This window comes from Hippopotamus amphibius, chromosome 4, assembly GCF_030028045.1.
Source record: "Hippopotamus amphibius kiboko isolate mHipAmp2 chromosome 4, mHipAmp2.hap2, whole genome shotgun sequence".
In the NCBI taxonomy this organism is placed as follows: Eukaryota; Metazoa; Chordata; class Mammalia; order Artiodactyla; family Hippopotamidae; genus Hippopotamus; species Hippopotamus amphibius.
The window spans coordinates 41,377,484-41,396,259 of NC_080189.1; positions in this window are offsets into that span (position 1 = coordinate 41,377,484).

The window sequence follows — 18,776 nt, forward strand, 5'->3', positions numbered from 1 at the left end:
TTGGAATGTCATCCCTTTTTACCAAAATTGTTTTTTATCTGTTCCTACAGGGCTTTGTTTTATAACACTGTAACAGTGTTTACACTTTTTTATATCATGATGTTATCCATGGCTTTTTCTTCTGCTGGACTGTATGCTTTTTTGTTTTTTTTATAAATTTATTTATTTATTTATTTTATTGGCTGTGTTGGGTCTTTTTTGCTGTGCATGGGCTTTCTTTTTAGTTGTGGTGAGTGGGGGCTACTCTTCGTCGTGGTGCACGGGCTCCTCATTGCCGTGGCTTCTCTTGTTGCAGAGCACGGGCTCTAGGCACGTGGGCTTCAGTAGTTGCAGCACATGGGCTCCATAGTTGTGGCTCACAGGCTCTAAAGCACAGGCTCAGTAGTGGCGCACAGGCTTAGTTGCTCCGCGGCATGTGGGATCTTCCCGGAACAGGAATCGAACCCGTGTGCCCTGCATTGGCAGGCGGATTCTTAACCACTGCGCCACCTAGGAAGCCCTGGACTGTATGCTTTTTGAAAGAATGTTTATTCACTTTTGTTTCTCTGACAGTGTAATAGTCAATAAATGTTTGGGTGAATATATTGAATTTGCCTACTTAGAATTTCTTGGTTCTTGTCAGTTAAAATCAAGAATCTTCTTAACAGATAATGTCCTTGATACCTTGAGAATGATTAGGGAAAGATATAGATCTTCATATAATCTTTGAAACATTTCATGTTTCCAGTGGACAGTAAAAAGAGTTTACCAGCTATCTGCTATGCCGCCTGTTAATTGATTTTTGTTGTAGAAGGCTGTCCCCACCACAGACTATTTCCTACTTTCTATTTGAGATAATTAAAAAGGAAATAAGTCTAAAGAAGATGTTTATCTTCATGCCTACATGTCAGGGAGATTGGTAAGTCAAATTTAGAAAGACTTCATCATGTAAATTATATGTGGCATTGATCTAAACATCAAGCAGGGAAATTTCCTGCATGTTTTTGATCTTGAAAAAAATAAGCTATGTATTAAAAGTTGGAATATTGATGTGCAGATAAATTTTTCTATTTCTAGCTAAGTTGAACAGTTCTGCCAACTAATTTGATGTTCAAGTACATACTTTTAGATTGTTATTTTGTATTTTTGTGGGTGAGGTGGGTGGGTAAAAACACTCATTCACAGTTGTCAGAGGGAAAAAGCTATAGAGAAGGTGGGGGAGTGGACCAAGATATATCTGTATAAGAGATAAATTCCTTCAATAAAGGGTCTTTGTTTCATTTATCATTTTAACCTCCTATTCTCCACCCTCTGACTTTTCAGGTACTTGACCACCTCATTTCCCGTGAACTTTTCCTCCTCTTCAGCCACCTCATTTCCGTGGTCAATTGTAGACCTTTGTCATTATCAGTACTTGCATCCCCTTGAAAAATGTCAACTTCAAGCTCCTCATTCTGACCACCACCTTCTATTGTTTAGCACAGATATTGGAACAACTCACATTGCAACCAACCACTCTTCCACAATCCATCATCCCTGCAGTAGGTTCTATTTTCCAAAGAATGGCTGCAAAATATACCTCATCCTTTATTCTCTTCTGCAGTATGACTTTGCCACTCCCTTATTTAGAGGTGGAGTTTATTTCTCTACCTTTTTTTTAACCTGGAAGAATGTGTGACTGCTTTGATCAGTAGAATACAGTGAAAGTGGCATTGCCAATTCCAAACTCAGCCCTTAATAGGCCTGGCAGTTTTCACTTCCTCTTTGGAGCTTTTCCTTCCTCTTAGAATGCCAGGTCCATGTAAGATGTATGATTATCCTGAGATCATGCTGGAAAAGCCAAAGTCACATGGAGAAACTGGAGAATGAGATATCAGACGTGAGTGAAGAAGCCACCTTGAAAATTGATTCCCAAGCCCGAGCTACTCAAGACTCTAAATGCAGTGGAGGCAGCCACCTAGCTGAGCTCTTCCTGAATTCCTTAACCACAAGGTTGGGAGCAAAATGTTTGTTTTGGTATGGATTGTTAGTGTTTTAGGCTGTGTTTTCCAGAGAAACAGGCTGTTCTTCAGGCTTTCTTGGAAAGAAATTCCAAGATCTGCAGTTTGCAAACTAGGGACCCAGGAGAGTCAGTGGTTAGTTCTAGTCCAAGTTTGAAGGCCTAAGAACCAGGCAAGCTGATCATGTAGTTCTAGTTCTGTCTCCAGTCCAATTCTGCCTCACACTGCTTTCTTCATCTGCTACTACCCCTTCCTACTCACCCCAGCTGAGGATCTCATCACATGCTTCACTGAAAAAAAAAATAAACACCCCGATAAACCAAAACAATAGAATATTATATAATAGTTGAAGTGAATGAACTAGATTTACATGCATCAACATGAATAAATACCCAAACTATGTGAAAAAAGGTAAGTTGCAAAAGTTTTTATAACAGTCTACTAAATTAAAATTTTAAAATACACAAAACAGTAATACATGTTGCTTATATTTACATTCCTATATAAAGGATAAAAACATACCAACCTTGGGATAATGATTACCTCTGAGGAGGCAGAAAGGGGTGATAGTGGAGAGATATTATGTGTTATTTCTTTAAAAAAGAAAAGTGAGGAACTAAATAAAGATGACAATTTTAATATCTAAATAATAGGTACGTCTGCTTTACTATTTTTAAAAATGTTGCAGAATTTAAAATTACATATAAATATGTTTTAGTTGAAATGGCAAAAGAGTGAGTGAGGCTTATTAAAGTAAGTCTAGAGGTCAGCTCTGATTAGACATCATTCTTATGGTTTGTCGGGATCAACTCGGCGACTCGAGGTGAGTGATGGGTGCCACAAGCTTGAAGAAGACACAGACACAGACTGAAGAGAAAGATGGGACCGGGGGACTCAAGACCTCTAGGATCAAGAGCCTCACTGATTGATCCCACGTTGCTTTTATTGAGTTCTCAGCATAGCCTAAGGGTCTAACACTCCCAGGTTAATCCCATAAACAATCAAAGGCCTCACATGACTGGGGGCAATGATCTTTGTTTGCCTCCTGGGTCCTGATTTGAGCTGGGCGTGGAGAGCAAAGCAGCCCTGGGGGCAGGAGACCTCTCTCAAAAGGATTAAGGGTCTGTGCCCCACCCCTGTTGGCCCCTCTGCGGCTGTGCCTGTCTTAGGTTGTTCCTCCTCTGAGGAATCTTACCCGTCTTTGGCTAACCAGCCATCCCTCAGGACCAAACAGGGTGATATTAGTCTCCACGCCCTGCACCCTCAGCTCCTCCACTGCTCAAGCAGGACATTCTGAATCCCATCGCTTGGCCCACATACTTCAACATTTTCAATGTTTCAAAAAGGTTCCAGAATGTCTTCCCACAATGGTTTTGTTATGATTGCTGTTCGTTTTAAGAACATTTGAGGGGGAGTGGGGATTTACAGTGAAAGACTTGATTTGGATTCAGTGAACTTGGGTTTGAAGTTAGGCACTATGGTAGGCAGAAGGATGCTCCCCTACTTCACTAAAACTCTGAAAAGGACAATTTCCCTTTTAATAAGTGATTGAGGTGGGGTGGAGTGGAGTGGGGGCAGGCAGAGCAGGTAGCTGCCTTCTTTAGTTCTCTGCAGCAGTAAAATGTGAGCAAATGAGGATGGCATTTTGCATATCATTTACCACTTGCTAACAAATTCTAGTTTCACGTCTCTCCTCTGAGCTTGTAATAGCACACTGGCCCACTTCTCTATTCCCAGAGAAAATAAGAACCAGGCAGCACTGGAGAGGATAACAATCTTTACAGGAGTGAGAATAGGTTTAATTCTAATAAAAGGAGCTTTAAAATATTAATCTCGCTTCACTTACAATCTCAGAGAAACCCTAAGGACACCTGTCATTAATCTGTCACCAACCACAAAATCTCAGTAGTTTTGTTCCAAGTTTTAGGTTTTTTAATAGTCTTCTCTATGGCATGTATATAAATAGTGTGCAATGTCTAGTTAAATATGGTGACCCATTGTTCTCCTGCATCACTAGTGAACTTAATCACCTATTCTGTCTCTGTGAATCTTACACCTTCTGGATAATGGAAAAGAAGCATTCTCTTATATTTTTATATTAGAGAGAACTCATTCTCTCAAATGGACATTCCTTTTCAGACTCCCCTTCTGTCTTTGACCCACTCTGTGTTCCCCCCACTCTTATGCCAAGGGCTCCAGATTGCCCTGGATCCCAGAGTCTTGGGCCATAGTATTGACTGTCTCATGTATCTGTGCTGTTAATTTTATTAGTGTTAGCTTTTGCATTCACGTCTGTCTTTATCTGTTTTGTCCTCTCTTCAGGCATTGTAATATAGTGTATTTTTTTCAGATATAAGGTCATTGGATGACCTTATGTTTTAGAACTTGATTACATACATTCAGGTAATGGAAACATGATGAATATTCACTATAGGAGCCGGAACCTACAGATTCTAAAATATCAGTATATGAATTTTTTATTTTGGCACTGCACTGTGCGGCATGAGTGATCTTAGTTCCCCAACCAGGGATCAAACCCGTGCCCCCTGTGGTGGAAGCATATTCTTCCCTTTACTTGAGTTATTTTTAGTAAAATATATTACCTAAGGGGATAAAAATATTAAAACTACTTTTTAGTTCTCTGATAATCACACAGGGATGCTATATTAATAAACACATATTTAGATTTTTCTGTATATTTGAAATGTATGCTTTATTTGATATTTAAGAGAAATGTAAATAATTAGAACAAATGTACCTAAAACTATCTACTAGTGGCCCTTAATAGGGCAGGAAAATTATAAAGTGGATTTTTCACAATGTGCTGGATTAAGAGTGATGTGGGTTTTGACAACAGTCTGCTCTTTAAAATGACATAAATGTGATTATTTTCATCTTAGGCATCAAAATGAATTCCACCTTTTCCTTTGAAAGAAGATGTTAAAGAATCTGTTGTTTCATGGACTGGAGAACTCGAGGTATGGGAGGGGGCGGGGGGTGAAGGGGAAGCTGAGACGAAGCAAGAGAGTAGCACAGACATATATATACTACCAACTGTAAAATAGTCAGTGGGAAGTTGTTGTATAACAAAGGTAGTCCAACTCGAGGATGGAAGATGCCTTAGAGGATTGGGGCAGGGAGGGTGGCGGGGACTCAAGGCGGGGGAGTCAAGGAAGGGAGGGAATACGGGGATATGTGTATAAAAACAGATGATTGAACCTGATGTACCCCCCCCAAAAAAAAATAAAATTCTCAGGAAAAAAAAAAAAAAAAGATGGAAGAAAAAAAAAAAAGAATCTGTTGTTTCTACATAATCAATAAATTTGACTATTTTTAATGGTCACTAATTAGCATCTTGGTACTCTAACTCAGGTAGACATGCTTTAACAGTGCCAGTATTATATATACCAAGTCAAATAAAATTTATAGTGAAAATTTCTAAATGATGAATAAATGGATTAAAGGTAAAAATAAAGCCTGGAGAAGTTATGGAGTAAAAATGAAATGGAATTTCATCATATATTAGATTTGAAGTACTCTGTTCAAAGCAATTTATTCTTTTTTGAATCTTTCTATTCCACTTTGTGCTGACAGATATAGCTAAAGAGTGAAAGGAAGGTTCTGAAAAGGAGGCCATATGCCGGGAACAGACTAGGATGGTCAAGGAGATTAGGTATGGAAATAAAGAGAAAAAAAAGTTGATTTCTGTGCATCACAAAAGAAAAAGTGACAGTAAACTTCAAATAAACAAGTCCAGTGTGATGCGCTAAATTGTGCCCCTACTCCCAAATTCATATGTTTAAGCCTTTAAAAAATGGTACCTCAGAATGGGACTGTATTTGGAGATAGGGCCTTTAGAGAGGTGATTTAGTTAAGTAAAATGAGGCCATTAGAGTGGGCCGTAATCCATTCTGACTGGAGTCTTTATTAGAAGAGGAAATTTCAACACACACAGAGACACTAAGGATTAGAGAACACAGAAAGATGATGTGAGGACACAGTGAAAAGGCAGTCTGCTGCAAACCAAGAGGAGAGGCCTGAGTAGAAAGCAAACCTGCTGATACTTTGATCATCCCTCCAGAATTATGAGAAAATATATTTCTGTTATTTAAGCCACTCAGTCTCTGGTATTTTATCCTGGCAGTCCTAGAGAACTAATACATATAGGAAGTTGGTTGTCCAAATTATAGTCATTTAAAAAACTCACAACAAAGGAAACAGTAAAAGAAATAGTACAAGAAAGTCTTCTAGAATTGAACATGTATTTCCAGATAGAAAGACCCATCATGTACTCAGAACAATAGATGAAAATAGATATACCAAGGCAGATTATTTTTAAGGGTCAGAACTTTAGACACAAAAAGAGGATCTTACAGATTTTCACCAAGGAAACACATGTATCACAAAGGTTCAAGAATAGAACAGCTTCAGACCCTGGAAGAGAAAGCAAGAGATCAATGATTTGAAAATTATGAGGGAAAAAAGAGTTCTGAGATCAAATTCTATTCCAAAGTCTCAAAATATTGCCTCCCCTGTACCCTTTCCAAGGAAACTAATGGAAAATGTGTCCTAGGGAAACAAGGCCATAAAAGAAAATCAATCAAGAGAATGGTTAATCGAGAATGATTTCCTAGATGATAATTTATCATTCAACTGAACTAGAGATTAAAAGTAGGAGAAAGGAAATTCAAATCAACAAAGAAGCAAAGGAAATCCTAAGTTGATAGTGAAAGACAGCCCCAACATGACAGCTGGACCACAAACCTAGAGAGCCACTAGTCCAAATTGAAGTAGGTCAGATGGCTCTGAGATAGAGTTCTTCGAGAAGATGAACATTGCTAGTGTTGAACATCTTCAGAGGAAACTTACATATCTAGGGTAGAATTTAGAGTTGAATTAATATTAAGTACAGAGAAAGCTATACAGACAGACAAATATTGACACAATGTATAGGACAGTTCAAGCCATCATATCTTAGTACGTAACTGCGTTTATATGGGCAAAATAATGTAAATACAATGTAAACACTGACAAAATGGGAAGATGAGGTATGGCATGGGAGGGATCTGTGTATGTGTGCATATGTTTGTGCTGAGGCCAGGAACAAGGGGTTGGAAGAAGAGGTAATTAGAGTAAAATCCTCATTGACTGTAGTAGGATATCAAAAGATAAGGCCTAAATGCAAAAACTTTAAAATGCAAATTAAGTGTGTTATTTTGAGATATACAAGTAAATACACAAAGAATCTGCATGTATCATTGTAAGGGGTTGACTTCAGGGAGCAGGAAATGAAGGACAGCAGTTTTTGTAGCAAGTCTCATAGAATTCTGACTTTTTAAGCACATCTGTAAGAGATATGGCCTTACTCTTATTCATCCTTCAGGACTGACCTATTCATTACTTTATTTAGAAAGCCTTCAATTGCCCTTCCAGATGCCTTTCTTATTTACTCTATTAGCTGCCTTTACTTACCGTGTCATAATACCTATCATCTAGTATCATTATTGCTCTTTACTTGTTTTCATACCTCCAATGTAAGTTTTCATACCCTTAAAATGTGTTTTTTTTAACAAGCTTTTTAGCTTCATTTTAGCTTAACACAATTCCTAGTACATAATAGGAGCTCCATAAATATTTGTCAAGTGAATAACGACACCTACTAAACCATATTTCAGGAACTATTTGCTGGGTCTAATTCTGGCTCTGCATTGAAACAGCCACCAAATAAATTAACCAATTTGCAGCTCCTTGAGTATATTATTGCCCTGTTATTCAGGCAGGCTCTGTTAAATTATTAATGTGAATTGTAATGTAAATAATGCTACTTTAAATCTTTTTATGGCATACCATAAACAGTACCTAGTAAAGGTGAAATAGCATTCCTTCTAGACTAGTTTTGTAACTTGGAGGTCTTTGGGAAGCCTCTAGGAAGGTCACTGGATGCCCTAAAATTTAATGCAAAATTTTGTGTGCAGGCATTTTTCTGGAAAGAGAATCCATAATTTCTGTTAAATCAGGAAAGGTACAAATGATTCCAAAAAAAATTGAAACAGCACTGCTCAGGGCAGTATTTCCTTACATTTTACATTGTGCCATTTTTTAGAAAGGCATAGAGCTCTTTACATATTTTATTCTCTAAAAACCTTGAAATATAGAGATGGGAAAGTTACTAGTCTAGATATGAGTACACAAAAACCACCAATTCAGCTTTATGATTTTAATTAATCGGGAGTAGAACTAGGACTGACAGAAAAATTGACCCATAACCAAAAGCCGGCTGGGTAAATTCTACACAGAATTCTTAGGAGTTTTAGAACAGTGTTGTTTCACAATTTATGGAAAATAAATTTTAATGTACAAATTACTATGTAGAATGTCAGAAAAATTATTTCAGATATTAAATATGTTTAATTATTAGAAAATAATGTGTAAATTCAATTCGTGTATTTCTTGGTTGCTGAAATATAATTCATAATGAGAAGCAATGGAGCAGGAGTCAATTTCAGAGCAAGCCTAATTTTTTTTTTTTTTTTAGTGCATGGTTTAGGATTTCTATTAATAAAAAAGCATAGTGTTTAAATATGCAGAGTCAAGTAGAATATCATAAATGTGAAATGAGGTTAATTTTTTTGAGCTTTCAAACTTGCTTAGTCTAGGTAAAAATGAATTCACTGATATGTGACTATAACATATCTAAACCACTGATGAAAAAGAAAATCAGTTCAATGATGTGGTATTAAACTATGAGAAGAAATTTTTGAGGGAGTGAGGAGGGAAGGGCAAAAGACACTATTCCGATTATTCAAATGATCCCCTGAAAGTCATTAAATAAGAAAGCATTCATCTCTTGCTCTTTGGAACATCACGTAATATGTTAAGGAGATATTTATTTTTTATTGTTAAAATTTGGTGCTCTGGAGGTTTGAAACATCCTTCGGCATATCAACTTTCAATTCACCCGTTTAGTTTCATTGATTTGGGAAATGATAAAATGCAAAGGGTAATAATGTGGTAGGATATAGGAGGGGCACAGAGCTAGAACTCAGAAGACTGAAAAATCCGGTTTCCTGAGTAATAAATTTCTAGTCTTCTTTGTCAATAGGCAGAAGCACATTAGTGGCTATCATCACCGAAATGCATTTCTGAAAAAAAGTACTGTAAACAAAGCCTTTCAGTGAGGGGAAAAAAAGAAAAAAGCCAGTCCAAGTCACACTGAGGTAAACTGCTCCTTTTTCAGCAACAGCATAACACTGAAGGTGTAGAGATGCCACTGCTAATTTTAACAAATAGTGTTTGGCATGGGAGAAACTGTTTTCAACTTCGATAAAATGGTCCCACACATCTCATCTCTGTTTCGTCTTTATTTTGTTAATTGGAAAGAACTGAACCAGAGCTTCCTGGGGGATTGGTTGGTCCTATGTGTCACTGAAAAACAGGTTTAAATGTCACCTCTTCCAAGAGGTAACAGCACACACAGACACTCACACACACACTGACACACGCACAGATACGTGCACCTGTCAATTGTTCACTCTGTCCTTGCACACTCTATTTATATCATTAGTATAACTAAATCATTCTTTGTCGTAGATACCTCTTTATGTATCTGTCTCTGTTTAGACTGCAAGTTCCTAAGAGGTGGGGATCAAAACTTATCTGTGTCGATGTAGGGGAGAAGAAATTCCTATACCCTCTACCCTCCGACATACGCACAGGAGAACTCAGTGATGGGTAGCTCAAAGGCATGGGGCTCATATAGTTTCTTAACAAAGAAAAGTGACAAGACAAAGGAAAAAGGGTTTTAGGTCTTTAGAGGTGGCAAACTGTGGGTAGGTAAATTTACAGGGGTAGCGGGTACTAATGGCAGATAAAGGCTGTTTAAGTTTTGTTATATAGGTTCCTGTGGTGCTGGTAAGAGTCTGGAGTTGTCTCTGGTGGTTAAGAATCGTCCTTCCAAAAAAAAAGAATTGTCCTTCCATTCCTAGCAGAAAGAGGACAGTTTTTTATGTATCTACTTCTTCTCAATTGTCTGCAGCTCAAAACAATCCTTAGTCAAAGTGGTATATTTTGGGGTATCATACTCTGCAGGCCTTCAGCATCTAGTAAGCCCTCAATTAAGTTGTGGAAAAAGATAATAATATGCTATCTTTTGTGGCGATATTTTGATAGATGATTGATGAAGTATATTGCATTTTTCTTAGATCTAGTTACTGTAGAACTTAGGAATTTTAAGTTGCTTAATCTCAGAGCCTATTAGGTAACTCTGCTGGCGGGTTTTGTTTGTTTGTTTGTTTTTGCTGTAATGTGTATCTCAGATTTAGCTTTTAAGAGCAAATAGAGAAGAGGCCATAGAAATTAGAACATCAAAAGAAATGAGAACCTTAGAAAAGATTTAAATGGGGGCAAAGAAGTTTAAGATAGTTAAAAATATACATATCACTTTTCAATTTGAGGCATCACTCAGAAAGTCACAAAATATTTACTCCAAGACTTCTGTTTTCACTTGCAAGATATATAATGTTTACAAAATAAATAAAATTTAAAAATGTAAAACCCAATAATACTATAGGTGACGTATTGGCTACTCCTAAACCTTCCTTATATTGGACTTATCTAAATTCTAAATTGAATTTTTTTCTTCTTTTGGCCATATCTCTCGGCTTGAGGGATCTTAGTTCCCCGACCAGGGATTGAACCTGGGCCACAGCAGTGAAAGCACCTAAGTACTAACCACTGAACCACTAGGGAACTCCCTAAAGTGAAATTTTTAAGGCAAGCCTTTGATATTTTTCTAGACAATTATCTTCATCTTGAGTGATTTATCTCTTGATTTGGATTTTATTTTATGAAGTTTAAACTCCACCTACATTTTGTTCTGTACCTTCACAGGTATATTATTCCTAGAAGTGTCTGTAAGTATTTCAATGAGTCATAATTTTCATAATTGAACTGGGAGCAATATAAGTATACTTTGAGACTTTGAGACTATCCTTCGATCTTATTGCCATAGGATGTTTGCTGCTAACTCCTTCAAGGTGACATATATTTACTGTTTATGATTGTTCTGGAAACCATACTCATGTATTTAGACATGAAAAGTCATTTTCACTACACTTTAACACAGTGTGGATTTTCTTAATGCCACATTATAACATGAACAACGCTATGCTTCATTTACTGATCTTCCTAAATCTTGTATCAATTCATTGTATAGAGTAATTCAATTCAATTTTGTCTTTCTTAGTAATATGCCTATTTTTTAATGTAGCATCATGTTCCACATAAGCTGTGGCAATTTATATTTTTTTAAGTAAGACAAAATGAAACAAATTATACTTTGGAACTGTTTATTCTGAGACACCTCTCTAGCAAGTTTGTTTTGCTTATCTCTTCCTCCTAAACTTGTTTTACTGCATTTACAAAGTGGGATTTAAAGAGAACCTGTGGAAAATTTGTTTGACGCTCATTTTTAAACCCTGTTTTTGTTTTGTTTTGTTTTTACCCATTCTATGTCAATGTCCTTTATTTAGAAGATGGTTGATCATTTTGACCATTGATTATCTCATTTTCTTCCCTTAAATGTTTGGTAGACTTTACCAGCAAAATAACCTGGGCCTGGAGTTTTCTTTGTGGAAAAGTTTTTGTAAACAAGTTTAATTTTTTAAATAGAAACGGCTATTCAGATTTTCTTTGTGATCTTGTACTAGTTTTGGTAAATTGTGTTTTTCAAAGACTTCATTCATTTCATCTAAGTTGTCAAATTTATTGGCATATAGGTGTTCACACAATTAGCATCTTTTTAATGTCTATAGGATCTGTAATGATATCTATCCCCTCTTTTGTTCCTGTTATTGAGCAACCCCTGAGTTAAGTACCATCTTAATCCCCTTTTCATGTGGGAAAATAAGGCTCCAGTGATGAAGCATATAACTTGTTGGCTCAAGATGGCATGATTTACTGTTAACTTTTGATCTGCAGTGTACTATGTTTTCCCATGTGTATGTTTACCTGGAGTATCTTACAAAATTTTATTTGACAAAGGATCAAAACTATCACTGGGATAAAAAATACTACTAATGAAAATCCAGGTCACATTGGTCTTGGATATTTTTGGCTAAAATAATTCAGTATCAAAATTACAAGATATCAAAAATACTAGGGGATATTTAGGCCTAGAATTGAAAATTAAAGATCATAGCTGCTACAGATTGCAGTATTTTAGAGATACCTTTTTTTTGGTAAAGTAATCATTTGGAGATGGACTGCTTGGTGTTGGTTCATAGTCATCATGTTTCCAGCACCACTGTGACAGTGGAGGGCTACCAACAATTTCCTCCCTCCCTGCCATACTCCCATCAAGACATGGAGGAAAGAGCCCATTCCTTTTCTTCTTTGAATCTGGGCTAGCCTTAATGACTTGCTTGATGAATAAAATGTGACAGAAGTAATGTTCTGGAACTTCCAAAGCTAGATCATAAAAAGCCTCATTTCTCCTTGGGCCTCTTGCAACACATTCTTGGAGAAACAAGTTGCCATGTAGGAAGGCAGATTCCTCTGAGCTTATCATGCTCTAGAAGCCATGTGAAGGTGCTCCAGTCAGTAGTCTGAGCCTGTGTTCTAGCCGTACCCATCAAGGGACCAGACATGAAGTGAAGCCATTTGAACCCTCCAGACCAGGCCTTCGGGCAGCTGAATGCCACTAAGTGACTTAAGTCAATGCCAAATGCAGCAGAAGTTAAGCCATGCCAGAATACCTGACCAATGAAACTGTGAAATATAACAAAATGCTTGTTGTTTTAAAGCACTAGATTTGGGATTGTGACACAGAAGAAGATAACCAGAACAATGACTATTATGTAAATAGAGGCAAACATCCCTATTATCTGGCCTTTTAAATACAGCTGTAATATTTTAGATTACTTGAGAGAGGATCTGGGAAAATACCACTACCAAATCTGCCATGCTAAGTAGTATATCCTAGGCAACTTTGTTCCTCTCCACAGTGTAAGAATGGGACTATAATTTCTAAAAATTATAAAAGGTCTTGCCAACACAGTTATTTCAGTTTAAGACGATTGACTCTTTCTGGTCTTCAGCCAGTTCTGACTTATTTTTATGTTCAAGGTACTGTAATGAACAGAACTTTGGGATTATTCATTATTATCTTGAAAAGAAAAACATCTTCATATATAAGGAAATGTTTGAGTAGTGATGCAAAGGTTGGGCTGTGAGGTTTTGGCTGGTAAACATACTGGGCTAGTTCAGATTTCAAAATGCTTTGAAATAAATCTTTGTGATTAAATGAATCTGTGATAGGGGATTTGCTTCCTGAGAGAATTCTCCCTTACTGGAGTGTTAAAAGGCTTTATGCTGGGTACATGTGGAGCCCTCTGCAACTTAAAAGTTACTGTGAGCTTTGCAAGCTGCCTTAGCCAAGAGAATCATAAGCAATACAGCAAAGGTGAACATAGAAACAAAAATGACTGCTAAATTTAATCAAATCTCTAGTGCTTTGAAAAGAACATCCTGGATCATAAACTACTTTTAGTAAAAGCCTAATACCTAATTTGGCTTGGTGAGAACTTAATTGGAAAGTGTATGTGAAGTAACTGAATATGTTTACTGTGAGATTTTAATCTTCCTTTTTATTCTTTAATGAAGAATAATTGTATAGCAACAGAAAACACAGTCAGTATCTAAAGTCCTTCATTCCTTTCCTGCTCAAGCAAGGATCATTCTCATTAAACAAAAATAATGTAGAGAGATAGTTGCCATTAAAGAATCATCTCCTTGGAGCATATTAAAAAGTATTGTAAGCCTCATATGGATGCCATGCTTCTATAAAGCAAGCTCTCTTTATTTACCTTTAAAGTGGTACTATCAAAATTGTTCGGATTGCCGAAGAAAATAAAGACAGGGTGAACTGGCTCATGTACCCACTGAAAGAAGACTGAGTTGAATAATTTAAACTTCCAGCCTTGTTTTTAGCTCAGAAGGGCAATTTTTAAAGTCTTTTTCTGTGGTCTGAACAAAAGCCATTAACTACAGAGCAGACTGTTTTAAAAACAATGGCTTGTAAACACTAAATTATATCTATCCCAAAGCTCGATAGCTCGATAAATTCATAAATCAGCTAATAATAATGACCATTTTAGAAAGTGTTGATTTCTCTGGATACACCAAGTCCTGTGTCAGTAGTAAAGTAGCTTGTATTTGGCAACCATTGTTGGGAAATGAGTAGAAAAGCTATATTATCTTTTGAGATTACTAAAAATAAAAATATTTTACTCATTGAACAGACCAAATTGTTTTGTGACATGATTACATTGTAATTCAATAAAACCATAACTAAAAAGCTGTTATTTTTAGTTATTTATGTATATATCAAAAGGTATATTGTGGTATATTGTGTATATTCCTGTGAATTGCAAAAGCTCTTTCTTCCTCCTACACTCTGTAGGATTCATTCATTCATTCATTCATTCCTTTATTAACAGATACTTAATGAGCATGTATTGCTAAGAATTATTCCATATCCTGAATTTGCAACAGTAGACAAACCAGAAAAAAAATTCCTTTCCTCTTGAGGCTTACATTTAATCTGAAGAGAGAAGAACAAACTAATGGTTGCCAGTAGGGAGCTGAGGAGGGGTAAGGGAGTGGGAGACACTAACTACTGGGTATAAGATAGGCTAGAGGATGTATTATACAACATGGGTAATATAGCCAATATTTTGTAATAACTGTAAATGGAAAGTAACCTTTAAAACTGTATAAAAATTTAGAAACATTTTTAAGTAAAAAAATGTTTTTAATGTAAAAAATTTTTAAAAAGCAATCTGAGGAGAGAAAATTGATCTTAAAATTTCAAATAAGCATATTATATAACATAATGTCAGAGAGTAAAAGTTAATGTGCAGAAAAATAAAGCAAGGTATGGAATACAGTATAATAAGTATATTTTTGATGGGATGATCAGGGAAGGTTTGTCTCTCTGAGGAGGTGACATTTTCATCTCTACGATGAAATGCAAGTGAAATGGAGGGAAAAACCATGGGAATATCTGGGGAGAGAATGTTCCAGGCAAGAATATCAAGTGTAAAATCCTGAGGCTGGAACTTGATGGGTAAATTCAAGGAAGAACAAGAAAGCCTGTGAGATTGGAGTGACCTTGAGAAGGACGGTTGGCAATGATGTTGGAGAGATGGGCAATAGCTTTGGATTTTATTGTGTGATGAGAAGGCTTTAAAGAATTTTGAGCAGAGAAATAAAGGATCCCTTTAACTGCTTCTTAAATAACCATAGAGGCAAGTGAGAAAAGCCTGAGAACAATTAGGAGGAGTTTAGAGGCTATGGCAAGAGAAGATAGTGCCTTGGATTAGGGTGTGTGCTGAATATTTTCAGTTAACATATCCAGATCCCTTTCTATCCTTCATGGGTGTTTTGTGCCCAGAAGGCTGGTTTGATTTGTCCAACAGGAGACACTGGCAGAAACTGGAGAACAGGAGGAGAGCGAGGAGGGTACTGATTCTCCTGGCTCACTCCCTGCAAGGTCACAAAAGTTGGTCCATTCCTCTACCATAGCTCCTCCTGGGCAGCCCCTGTCCAAACATCTGTTCTCTTCTGGTTCTTTAACATCTCCCATCAATTGCCCCTTTAAACGTATATAAGGCTTTGTACTGTTGGTAACCCTGAGATTTTTATACTATCCCTTGTTGAGTTTCCTAAACTCTACTCATACCTTTAAACAATCCCTTCAGTATATTCTCCTCAGATTATCTGGTTTTAATGAGCCACCTGTTTCTTGCTGGGCCTTGAATGGCACAGGATGATAAATAGTGAAGATGATAAGAAGTAGTTGGATTCAGGATATATTTTGGCAAGATCTGCTGAAAGGCTGGATGTTTGCATACAGCATAAGATATGGAGAAGGGACTGGGACGGGGAGGGTGGGGGGGACTCGGAGGGTGGGGGGAAGTCGAGGGAGGGAGGGAATACGGGGATACGTGTAAACAGATGATTGAACTTGGTGTACCCCCCAAAAAAATAATAAATAAATTAAATTTAAAAAAAAGATATGGAGAAGGGATACAACTTGCTTTTTTCCCCCTTAATAATATGGAAGTCTTCTAGTTAAAAATATACTTCTATTTATTTTCAATTAATTCATAGAATTTCAGAACATAGATATACCATAGCTTATTAATTAATTACCCCCCTTGAAGACATTTAGTTCCTTTCTGACTTTCTGCTAAAACAAATGATGCTGCAGTGTACACTCTTGAATATGCATCTTTGTGCATATGTGGATTTGTTTTTTCTTTTTTTCTTTTTTCCTTTTTATTTTTTTGGCCATGCCTCTTGGCTTGCAAGATCTTAGTTCCCCGACCTGCTATCAAACCCAGGCCCACAGGTAGTTAAAGCACCAAGTCTTAACCCACTGGACTGCCAGGGAATTCCCAACATGTGGATTTTTTAAGGACCAATGTATAGAAATAGAATTACTATACCAAGAGATATATACCTTTAAAACTTACTTTATTATTTCCAAATTTCACTCCAAAAAGCAATACTAATATCCCTTCTAACAATATTGCCTTTCATCCACCATTAAGAAATTTTTATCAAACTTTTAAAAAAATCTTATGATAAAAAAGTTTTGGTATTTGCTTTTACCTGAATGCTAGTGATAGTGAGCATATTTTCATGATGGTTGGCCAGTGTTTGATGAGGAATAGAATTACACATAGCTTCAAAATAGTTTCCCGCAAAATACTTAATTACAAAGAGAAAAACAGCTCCACAGTGGAGAAATCTGACACCACCTTAATTAAGTGAGCAAAGTGAATGTCATCAGTAATGAGACAAGTTAAAATTGTAGGCCACCTCATGGCGGTGAGATATAATGAGAAAACAGCATCACTTCTGTGATGTTACTACCAAAGATAGATAATCTGAATTTAATCATGAAGCAAACCCAAACTGAGGAACAAACTACAAAAAATCTAGTTTGTGTTAAGTTCATGGAAGGCAAGGAGAGACTAAAGAACTGTTCCAGAGTGAAAGTGACTGAAGAAATATGACAATTAAATGGGGTCTGTGGAGTAGATGGTAGTCGTGAATCCACATTAATTTCCTAATTTTGGAGGTTGTATAATGATTTGTAGGAGACAAAGATCTTGTCTGTGGGAAATTCACACTAAAAGATTAGAAAGTGATGGGGCATCGGGTCGGCAACTTACCCTGAAAGGGTTCAGAAAAAGAAGTTATTTGTGTTCTATTTGTAATTTTTATGAAAGCTTGAGATTATTAAAACAACAACCAAGTTTTTCACATTAGTAATCCTCTGAACACTTCTCTCTCCTTGGCACCCAATGGACACCACATATTTAACCTTGTGACAGAGAGGATAAATTGCTTTCTCTTTCTTAGTTTTTTTGTTTTGTTTTGTTTTGTTTTTTGTGTGTGCGTGTGGCTGATATAGGTTTCAGCAGTCATAAATCACATAGCATAGTAGTTGGAGAAATATTTCCACACTATCTACAAGTCAGAAGAATAAGTTTCTCGGAGCTAATCAAAGGCAGTCTGTCATTGAAGGGGAAATCTCAGTAGGGTCCTGGCTTGTTCATATACTCCAGCCTTTTCAGGATTTAGATGTAGGGAAGTTTCCTGAAATCCTGTGTTAAAGGCATTCAAATATTATGCAAATTTCAGTCATTAAAGAATAATAATTATAGGTCACCTAAATCTCAATTCTCTACAAAAACAACTGTGTACTCTACAAATTATTTGCAAGAATCAAATAATTTGGGTTCAAAAATTAGTTGCAGCCACTGTTATTGAAATAAAGCATGAAAATCTATAAATATGACCTAAGCCAAAATATTTGCTTTCAGAATTATTTTTGCTCTTATAACTAAAGAGTTATATTTTAACAATATCTTCTCAGTCGACTTCCCACAGGAAAACAGAATTACTATGAAATATCCCTTCTAAGAAAGAAAAAAAAAGAAACACCTGAGAATCTAGTGCAGAGTTTTGAAAATCATATATGATTGTTATTATTATTTCATTTTCTTTTTTTCTCCACCCCACCCTCTTTTTTAAATAAATTAAGCTTAAAACTCAAGTAACAAGCTTTGAAAAGCGGATACAATTTGTTACTTTGGGCTGCCATCTAGTGTTAAAATAACACGTTTGCCTTTTCCTTTTGAAAACTTTTGTATTGATAGTATTTTCAATATGACAGAAGTTAGATGCTAAGACTATAGTTAAAAGATTTTTAGAATAAAAGTTAAATATATTTAAGGTGTATAACACGCAATTTGATATACATAGTGAAATGATTACTACAGTCAAGTTACTTAATATATTCTCTCTTTATATAGATATCATGTTTTGTATGTGACAAGTGCACCTGAAATTTATCCTCAGCATATTTTCTCTGTTCAATACAGTATTAAGTATAGTCACCATGCCTATACATTGTATCTCTAAACTTATTTGTATTTGCATAACTACAAATGTGTACTCTTTAACCAGCATCTCTCCATTTCCCCCACCATGACAGCCCCTGATAACTATCCTTCTACTCTCTACAACTATAACTTTGTTTTTTTTTTAGATTCCACATACATATATGGAATTATATATATATATTTATATTTATATTTTATATTTATATATTATACATCTTTATCCGTGCATATGTTGATGGGCACTTAGGTTGTTTCATATCTTGGCTATTGTTGAACAATGCTGCAATGAACATGGGAGCATAGATATCTCTTGGAGATC